The 10,913-nt window shown below is 43.6% G+C and overlaps 1 pseudogene; it reads right to left on the bottom strand.

Moving 5' to 3' along the window:
* Positions 1–1,514: 1,514 nt before the first annotated feature.
* Positions 1,515–2,056, bottom strand: LOC115873973 (annotated as a pseudogene).
* Between the last annotated feature and the right edge of the window lie 8,857 nt (positions 2,057–10,913).

Genomic DNA, 10,913 nt, shown 5'->3' with positions numbered 1-10,913 from the left:
CAAGGAGGAAATCCAGGAATTTCCAGAATCCTTAGAGGAAGGCCAGGCCCACACAGAGGCCTCATTGGCTATATCCTGATTGGCAGCCTAGACTCCACCCCTACACTCTTAATCCTCAAATTGACACCAGATTATGTAACTACCACAGTTAGGCTTTTTACATAGATTGTCTCACTGAACACTTTCAACACCTCATGAGATGTGTACTATGATTATCCTCATTTGTCAGATGAGACTGAAGCTGGAGGTGAGGGGAATCAAGTGACTTTCTCAGAAAGATTGGTTAAAGAGGGACCTATAATCCTTAATTCAGAAACATTAGAAATCGCCCTTTTGGTTGGTTTCAGTAGAGACTGCTACAAGTGGCCATCAGCAGAGCTCTAGTCCTTGGTACTTCAACAAGACTGAGGCTAATCTTTGCTTTAGTTCTTTGAATAGGTGACTTTCAGCATTACTTTTTCATTATAGATGAGCTATCTCTTAGTCTCCCTAGCTAGTGTTTATCTGTAAGTCTCTTGGCTTTGAATGTTAAATCCCATATAAGTTATGTGCTCTATCAGTTAGACATGTACATGGTTGCAGGCATGACACTTTCAAAAGGTCTAATCAAGTAGAAGTATTTTTCTCACACAAGAAGCCTAATGGTATCATTAGTTCACTGAGACCACTATGATTCTCTTTGGCATGGCTTCCCTAGCTTTAGGGATTATATCTATAATCAAGGCACAGATTATAGAGGAAGAAGAAATACCAGGCAAGTTCATTCCTTTTCTCAAGAATGTGAAAGAGTTTCCAGAAACGTGTGAAATTTATATTTACATCTTACTTACAAACACCATACCATGTGGCCACCCTAGATGCAGGGCTGACTGGGAATATGCATACTTAGGTTCTCCAGCATCTGGAGAAAAAGTGGGTAAAGGAGGATGGGGTTGGGAATGGAAGTTGCCTTAGCTAACCTAATTAATATCTGTTACAGATGATGTGTCTACATGTTCTGAATGGGTAAAGACAAAATGATGTGGCTATCTCACAATGAAATCGATCCTGATCATGTAATCATTGCCTAGAAGATGAATAATTCTACTTATGTGGGGCTATGGGTGATGTTGGGGCTATATGTGTAGACCTAATTGACATTTATGAACTGTTTAATCCAACAACAGTAGACTACATATTCTTCTCAAGCACCCATGAACATTCACCAAGATAGACCATATCCCAGGCCACTAAACACACCTTAATTTTTTTCCTCCTTTAACTTGGAATTTTAACTATGTATACAAATAGCAGTATGAAAACAAGGAGTTCTAAAGCTTGTGCATTATCTCTAGGTGAAAGGATCCCAGATTTGTTTGAATATAATATGGCACCACCCAAGATACAGCAAGGTGCAGTCAAGTTTTCCTGAAGAAGATAGCCACTTTGCTGCATTTAACACTGTCACTCTTTTGGTATGTGGAAGAAATGCTGATCTACCGATAACTCATTAAAATAGTCAGAGCAAGATGCAATCAACTTATTTCTGGGGAATTCTTCATGTTTTCTGGCTTTTGAAAGTTCTTCCACAAATCTTCTACAGTTATGTTTCCTTTCCAACCTCAGTCATATAAGACTTCCCCACCGGCCTAGGCAAAGCTGATAACTTGTGGGCAATAGACAAAGGTAGCGATTCCATGAACCAGGTGAATATATCAACTTCTTTACTTTTGAACCCATAGTGCAGAAAATCCAGGAGGTGCATTTTGGAGATAACATACTTGTTTAGTCCCCACCAAGCAACATATTGTAACTCGGGCTTGATATTGAAGTAATTTTCTGGACACCAATTTACATATGGCTCACCAAAGTGTCTGACCTGGGACATGTTTTCTTCAAGGGTGGTCCTTGGCCCCTCTACATACTTAGATTGATCTTCTGGAACTGAGTAGAACGACAACTCATCAACGTTGATGGAATTTTTGTTGGGTGAGTCCTTCTTTAGCGCCACATAGACTTTTAAGGTGAGTAGACTCAGGCTGGCGAATCCCCCAGATCTCTGAATGACCTTGAACATGTTGCTGGCAGCTGCAGCTCCAGCAGGGCCACCCTCTACAGTATTTAAAGAATGGAAATCATACAAAATATGCTCACAGATCACAGTGTAATTTAATTAGAAATAAATAAAGGAGCGCTAGTTAGAGTAAGCAAAGCTTTTTAGGAAATTAAACAACATACTTTAAAATAACGTGAATCAAAGAAATTTGAAGAGAAATTTTTTAATATTTTGACCTAAATAAAAATGAAAGTACAACTACCAAAATTTGTGGCATAAAATGCAAACAATGCTTTTAGGGAAATTTATACATCAGCAAAGAATAATTGAAATCTGAGATAAAAGCACAATGCTATTAATATGTAATTACAATACGATTATCATTCACACCCCTTAAAATAAAATGCTTAGGAAAAATCTTTTAAAAATATGTACAGGATCAAAAAAAATATGTACAGGATCTATATGAGAAAAACTATAAAACTCTGATGAAAGAAATCAAAGAAGATTGAAAAGATCGTCCATATTCATGGAAAGGAAAATTCAATATTGTTAATATGTCAATTCTTCCTAACTTGATTTACAGATTCAGTGCAATCAGATTCAAAGAAAAAAATGATTGAGAGGATATGGACAAAATTATTCTACTGGGTATATGGAAATGCACAAGATTCAGAGTAGCCAACACAACACTGAAGAAGAACGAAGTCAGAGAACTGATATTACCGTAATACAAGATTTATTATAAAAATAGAGTGATCGAGATAGCATGGCACTGGTGAATGAATAGGACAACCAATCAATGGATCAAAATTGACAGCCCAGAAATGTAACTGCACAAATATAGCCCAATGATGCTTGGCCAAGGAGTAAAGGCATTTCAATCAAGAAAAGAATCTTTTCAACAAATGGTGCTAGAATTGCTGGGCATTCACATGCAAAAGTATGAATCTAGACAATGAACTTTCACAAAACTTAACCAAAAGTGGATCGCAAATCTGCATGTAAAATGCATGCAAAACTATAAAGATTTCAAAATATAATAGATGAGAAAATCTAGGTGATCATGGGTTGGATGATAACATTTTACATAAAATCCCAAACCACAGTCAATGTTTGAAAGAAAAGTGTGATGTTGGACTTCATTAAAAGAAAAAAAAAGATAAATTATCAAGGGTTCATGAGGAAGGGCGGGGGGGAGAGGGAGGGGAAAAATGAGCTGATACCAAGGGCTCAAGTAGAAAGAAAATGTTTTGAAAATGCTGGCGGCAACATATGTAGAGATGTACTTGATACAATGGATGGATGTATGGATTGTGATAAGAGATGTAAGAGCCCCTGATAAAGTGATTTAGAAAAAAAGGCCCTAAAACTTCTGTAACAATCAAAAGACAAGCCATAGACTGGAAGAAAATATTTCTAAAACACATATCTGATAAAGAATTTGAGTTCAACCTAGACAACAACTCCTAAAAGTGAAAAGGGAACAAAGCAAATAAAAAGTGGGCAAAAGAATGGAACAGAACCTTAGGAATGAAGCTGGCAAATAGCAAATCAGCATCTGCAAGGACGCTCACCATCCTATGCCATAGAAACCCAAACCTGCTGGCATGGAGTCCATTCCGACCCACAGTGACCCAAGAACTCAGAAAAACTCTCTGCCATCAAGTCAATTCCAACTCATAGCGACCCATTGTTGTACCATCAAGTTGGCTCCAACCTATAGAACGAAACACTGCACAGTCCTCCGCCATCCTCATCATTAGTCCTATGCCGGAGTTCACTGGTGCAGCCACTGTGTCAACCCATTTCCTTGAAGACCTTCCTCTTTTCCACTGCCTTATAGGACACTGTGTAACTGCCCCTTGTGGGTTTCCAAGATTGTAACTCTTTACAAGAGCAAAACGCCTTTTCTTTCTTTCATAGAGCAGCTGGTGGTTTTGAACTGCTGACGTAGCTGTTAGCAGTCTAACTCCCAACCCATTACATCACCAGGGCTCCTTAGTGATTCCATAGGACAGAGTATAACTGCTCCATAGGATTTCCAAGACTGTAGAGCTTTATGGAAGCAGACAGTCTCATCTTTCTCCTGGTGTGTTTGAACACTCGACCTTTCAGTTAGTCGTCACATGTATCAAAGAAAACCTTCCAATACTGGATGCTGAGGATATGGAGTCACAGGAACTGTCTTTTACTGCTGGTGGGAATGCAACCTGGTCTAATCACGTTGGAAGACAGGTATACGTTTTTAACAAAGATAAACATAGTCTCATCATATACTCTAGCGATTGCACCTTTTGGTATTCATCTAAATGAATTGAAAACTTATATCCACACAAAACCTGCATGCAAACATTTATAGCAACTTTATTCATACTGTCCTCAAAAAGGTGGATCGACATGGTGGCTGCAACAATGGGCTCAACCATAGCGACAATTGTGAGGATGGTGTAGTGTTTCCTTCTGTTGTACGTATTTGCTAAGAGTGAGGACTGACTTGATAGTACCGAACAACAACATTCATTAACACACACACCCCGTCCCCATTGGAGCCACCCGAGATGGGGACTCAAATGCACACATATTGTTAAGTGAAAGAAGCCAGCCCCCCAAAGCTCATATGGTATGACTCCAACTAGATGACATCCTAAAAAAGGCAAGATTAGCGGTGGCTAGGGGTCCAGCGGGGAGAGAGAAGGGTGATAGGTGAAGCATACACAAAACATGGGACTTTTCTGTGTGGGACAGGACACTGTGCATTTGTCCAAATCCATAAAACTCTGAATGAGTGATCCTTCACATGAACTATGAACTGCAGTAATAATATATCAGTACTTGGTTTATCAATGATAAAGAATGTACCACATGAAGGCAAGATGTTAATAACAGGCACGATGAATTTTCTGTGGGAATAAAAGGGGGTTTTGGAAAGTTCATGAAAAAATTCTATTATCATCTTTTCATTCCATGGACTTTTGGAAGCCTCCTTGTATATAGAAATCTCTCTACCGTCTGCTCAATTTTTTTCCACTTCTAAAGCTGTTGTAAAACAATATCTATCAATCAATGGGAGAAAAAAAAAAAACGTTCTCTACAGATCTCCTGAAAGTTTTCTATGGCAAAAAATAGTACTTGTGATCAGGAGACCAGTCCCTGGAGAAGGACACCATACTTGGGAAAGCGAAGGGCCAGTGATAAAGAGGAAGCTCCTCCACAAAATGGAATGAACTAGTGGTGGCAACAATGGGCTCAAACATAACTCCAATTATGAGGGTGACACAGGCCAGTGCTATGGCTCATGTTTATGTACATAGGGTTGTTATGAATTAGAACTCACTTGACAACATTTAACAACAACAGTTCAAGAGAGGTCAAAATGAAATGGTCAGCAAGTGAGGCTACAGCAAGGTCCTACAGGAGACCTTGGGTTTACAAAGTTGCAAGGGCAGAGGGCATTTCCAGTGGAGAGTGGCCGGATGCAATGCTTTGGGGGCTGGAATTGTGAAGGAGCAGGGCAAAAAATAGGCTCAGTCAATGCAAACACTACTGGTAGTTCCATGCAAGTGGGAAGTGAGGAGCTGAGGCCTAGCCAGAAGATCAGATAAATATGGGCATGGGTGTAGCATGACCTAGCCACTGGCTCTGTCACATTCATTCATTCACTCATTTATTTACCCAAGAGGTATTTGGTAAGCACTTGCTGTGTGCCAGAAAGCTGCTAGGCACTGGGCACTGAGCTCAGAGTAAAAGCCCCTTCAATGGTCCTGAAATTGCTCAGAGTCAAAAACAAAGTCCATATTTATTATGGCCTATGTTTTCTTCACTGTATGCCCTGTTACTTCCTGGGTCTCACCGTCCACCCCTGTGTCCCAGCTGTTTCTTGAGTACACCTTGCAGACTCTGCTGTTCTAATGGTTTTCTTTGCTGCTGTGTGACCAGTGCCTAGCACTGTGTCTGCCAAATATTAAGAAAACAGCACAACCCACTGGCATCCAGGCCATTTTAATGTCTAGTGATCCTATAGGAGAGAGTAGAAATGCCCCATTGGGCTTAGGTGCTCACTAAATATCTATTGGAAGCACTAATGGTATAGTGGATTATTCATTGGGCTGCTAACCACAAGCTCAGCAATTTAAACTCACTAGACACTCCATGGGAGAACGTGTAGCTTTTTGCTCCCATGAAGACTTGTAGTCTTGTAAACCCACAGGAGCAGTTCTTCTGTGCCCTATAGGGTAACTATGAGTCAGAAATTGACTCAAAGGCAGTGAGACAAATCTGTTGAGTGCAGGAATGAATGAGTGTTCTGGATTCAGCTTGGATCAAGTTGATTAAGGGAAGGAGCGCTGGGGGCACAGCGTTTGAACATCACACTGTGAAGCAAAAGGTTGGGGGCTGAAACCCACCAGTTGCTGCTCCAAAGAAAGATCAGGCAGCCTGCTTCCATCAGGATTTATAGCCTTGGACATCCTACCTATAGGGAAGCTCTACTTGGCCTCCTGGTTCTAATGAGTCATAATCAATTGAAGGCAGCAGATGTTGGTTTGGTTTTCCAGTGCTGGCTTTGAGTGCCAGAGTGACTTGAGGGACACTCGAACAGGGTTACTTTTATCTTCTGTGGTGAGAATAGACAAGGGTGTACGAGAGTGGCTGCAGGGAGCCTAGCAAAGTCAGTGAAGTAGCCCAGGTGAGAGAGGATGGGCTTGGACCAGAGGGTTAGCAGTGACAGTGGTAAGAAATAGTTTGTGGACTCTGAAAGCATTTGCTGGGGAGTTGGTACCTGCAGAGTGTGAGGGGAAAGTACAGAGATATTTATTGGGAACAAGGGCTGCCCTTAATGGGGAGAGGGGCAGCATGGGAGGAGCAGACTCCTGAGCAGGCCTCAGGTTTGAAGCCAGTTGGGCTATCTTGAAAGGAACTGCTTTTTATCTTGACATGAGACATTGCGAGAGCTAACCATCAGAGAGAAGGTGAGACCTACAGGCAAGTGGACAACGCTAAATCACAGTCCCTTTATGTATAAGCACTATAGGTATTCACAGCCCGTTTTAATGTGCCAGGGAAACATAGAGAACTGGGACATCTTTCACCTGCATGGCTCAGTTTCCAGGCCAACAGACTCATAAGGGGAACAATAACACTTGTGAGGTACTGAGACTTTTGAGGATCGGAAGGGCAGTATTTACACAAGGCCAAAGTTCTGAGGGTTCGTAGAGAAGGAGGTGGAATACATAAAGGTACACTGAGGGGATTGCAATGAATAAGATGAAACAAAAAGGGCACGATGTCGAACAGATGATCTGCTCTGTAAACCTGTCCCTAACTCACAATAAAAAGGGACATTGTTGAAAGTATCTTTCCTGTCCTGAAGAAACTCATACTCTATTGGGAGAAAAAAAATGTAAACCAGCAATTCCAGCACCGTTCTCCATTGTAGGTAAGTCTTTTGGTATGTACTTAGCCCCACAGAGAGTGTGATAAAGAAGCAGGCTGTTTGTACAAAGTTCGACAGGAACAAACAAGAAAACTTCCCCAAGATTCATCAGGACATTCCCTGGGGGTTTCATTCCAGTGTGGTCGGCATAGCGGAGTTGACAGCAACCTTGCTGCCCATCAATGTGGATCTGTCCAAGGACAAAGCGTGGAATTGTCAGTCTCGGTGTACAGCCGGCCATTGAAGAGAGGCTCTAAAACACAGCGTTGGCTGAGAAAAGTGGGAAACAGAGATGAACAGTCCAATAACGCTCTTGTCAGTGTAAAAGGCAGGCCCCAAACACTACAGGCCTTAAGTGATCACATCTCATGGCAAGCAAATGATAGTGGGTGCCTAGAAGAATGCAAGTGGGCATTGAGAGAGAAGAGGAAACATAATAGAAAATCACTTCGACATGAAAGGGGCCTGGAAGGCCTCCTGATGACATTGTCTTGAGACGTGAGGCACAAAATTAACTCCACTCTCTGCAGCTGAGGGACAATGACCAGCTCAGAATAATTTAGCTGGTGGTGCTCAGGGGACATTATTGCTGGTGGGACATGAAGCATGTGGCTGGTAGGAAAGGTAGCTGTGAAGGGCTGACATCTGGAAAGCGCTGGACAAATGGAACAAGCTGCTACAAGTGGACAGGATGATTGTGCTGATCTTCATTAGGGTCAGGTGACTGCTATGCTCCAGTCCAGCCTATGGTGAGATTTTCTCCCTGGAGTCTTTATCTCTTCTCTCTTGTTCGAGCGGTCCTTCCTGTTTCCTGTGGCCTCCGGAGTGTGATCTCTGAGCTGCTGCTCTAAAGTTAGAACCCCACCCAGCATGCATCCAGATGCTCTGGCTCAAAGCGGGGTTGGAAGGGAGGCGGTGCTGCCAACCATGCCTCTCATTCTTGGCCATCTCTCTGGTGTAGTTCACCCCACTTCCCCCATCTGCCAGTTAACTCTTACCCCCTCACATTCCTGCTGGACTCATTTCCCCTTCTTTGACCTTGCCCTTTTTGCTGCAGACCATGTCCCACCACTGTCGAAGCACTCATTCTTCATAGCCCACATCACAGTTGCAGCCACACATCTGCTTTTCTAATAATTTGATTTATATCCATCAGCAGCAAAGCATTCGACCACCACCTACAATGCTGGTGGCTCAAATCCACCCAGATGTACCATGGAGAAATGGCCTGGCAATCTTCTGAAAGGTCACAACCTTGAAAAGTCTATGGAGCATGGTTCTCCTCTGCAGCGTATGGGGTCACCATGAATTGGAATCAACTCCTCAGTAGCCACGGCCTTGGTGTTTGCTTTTTCATACTCTAGAGTTCAAGCTCTATGTGGGCAGTTTTGTTTTTGTTATTGCTCACCAATGTATTGCCAGTACACAGATGTCGTTGTGGTGAGGTGCCTCACAGTAGGTGCGATCAACTCATAGCAACCCCGTGTGATCACGTAGAACAGGCTCACTCCTTTTCTCGTCTGTCACCATCACGGGACCAGATCACCAGCTGGTTCCTGAAATACGGAAGTGCAAGTAGCTCTGAACCAGCAACCTTTTGGTTAGTAGCACCTTTGGCACATCATTGTGAATGAGGGGGAGTGCGGGGTGGAGACCCAAAGCCCATCTGTAGGCAATGGGACATCCCGTTACGGAAGAGTCGCGGGAAGGAGAGGAGCCAGTCAGGGTGCAGCGTAGCAACGATGAAACATACAACTTTCCTCTAGTTCCTAAATGCTTCCTCCCCCACTCACCCCCCATCCACTACCATGATCCCAATTCTACCTTACACATCCAGAGGATGTACACTGGTACAGATAGGAACTGGAAACACAGGGAATCCAGGGCGGATGATCCCTTCAGGACCAGTGGTGAGAGTGGCGATACCAGGAGGGTCAAGGGAAGGTGGGGTGGAAAGGGGGAACCGATTACAAGGATCTACGACGTATAACCTCTTCTCTGGGGGACGGACAACAGAAACATGGGTGAAGGGAGACATCGGACAGTGAAAGATATGACAAAATAATAATTTATAAATATCAATGGTTCATGAGGGAGGGGATAGTGGGGAGGGAGGGTAAAAATGAGGAGCTGATGCCAGGGGCGTAAGTGGAGAGCAAATGTTTTGAGAATAATGACGGCAATGAATGTACAAATGTGCTTTACACAATTGATGTAAGTATGGATTGTGATAAGAGTTGTATAAGCCCCTAATAAAATGATTAAAAAAAAGAAAAAAAAGTGAGTGATCACGAATGGCTGTTTTCAATAAAACTTTATTAAAAAGCAAAAAAAAAAAAAGAAGGCTAAAAAATTGATGCTTTTGAATTACGGTGTTGGTGAAGACTACTGAAAAGTACCATGGACTGTCAGAAGAACAAACCAATCTGTCTTGGAAGAGGTACAGCCAGATGTTCCTTAGAGGCGAGAGGCGAGGATGGCAAGACTTTTCGCTAACTTTGGATATGTACTCAAGAGAGCGCCGTCAGTCCCTGGAGAAGGACATCATGATCCTTGCTCGATGAACTGAGACAAGTGTGTGCAAGAATAGGCTCAAGCATAGGAATGCTTGTGAGGATGGCACAGGACTAGACAGCTTTTGTTCTGTGGTTCAGAAGGTCACTATGAGTGGAGCTGACTCCAGGGCACCAAATCAGAGGCACTCAAGAAACTTTTCCATTGAATCCCAGTGCTCCAAAGGGAACCTTGCCCAGAAGGATGGAGACACAGGGATGAGAAAAGGTCGACTTTTGTTCTGCTGCAGAGAGCAAAGGCGGTAAGTTGTAAGAAAACAGATCCTGTAGGACCCCTGCAGAAAGAGCGCTCACCTGCCCTCTTGGCCAACGTGGGCATAGAGTATGGGGCAGAAACGAGCTGTCTAGAAAATAGCCGTTTTCTCTTTCTTCAGAAGTATGTCAAACTAAAGTAGGAAACGTAATTGAGGGGAAGGGTACATGTGGGTCCGTGCTGGGTTGGAGGGCAAAAGCTAAAATGTGCTGGTTGGAGGTGACTTGAGGAACAGTGGCAACTGATGTGACCATTAGAAAGGAAGCCCCCCGCCTCATGCCGTTTCAGACAGAATAGGCGATGCATCCCAATGGAATTTCCCATTATTCTTGTGCCCACTCCACCTCCTGCTCAAGAAGCCTCTGCACCGCTTAAAAACAAAAAAAGGAAGAAAAGGGCGAAGCACAATAAAGCAGCGTCTCGCCCCCTGGGCCGGGGGACTGCGAAGCGGCTAGCGCTCACCGGGGTCAATTCCCACGCTTCCAGCCCGCCCCGCCCCGGCCTCAGCGCCCAGGCCCGCGCGCCCAGGCGAAGCCCGCCTTCCCGCGCCCCGTCCTCCCCTGCGCAGACGCCAAGCCCGCGCAGCCAACGTCGGTCCCGGCGCAGGGACGGGCGCCG

The sequence above is a fragment of the Echinops telfairi genome, unplaced genomic scaffold (assembly GCF_000313985.2).
Source record: "Echinops telfairi isolate 266 unplaced genomic scaffold, ASM31398v2 ScPeMD7_7472;HRSCAF=8510, whole genome shotgun sequence".
Classification (NCBI taxonomy): Eukaryota; Metazoa; Chordata; class Mammalia; order Afrosoricida; family Tenrecidae; genus Echinops; species Echinops telfairi.
Note: the sequence above shows the minus strand (reverse complement) of the source record. Positions and strands in the feature narration are given on the sequence as shown.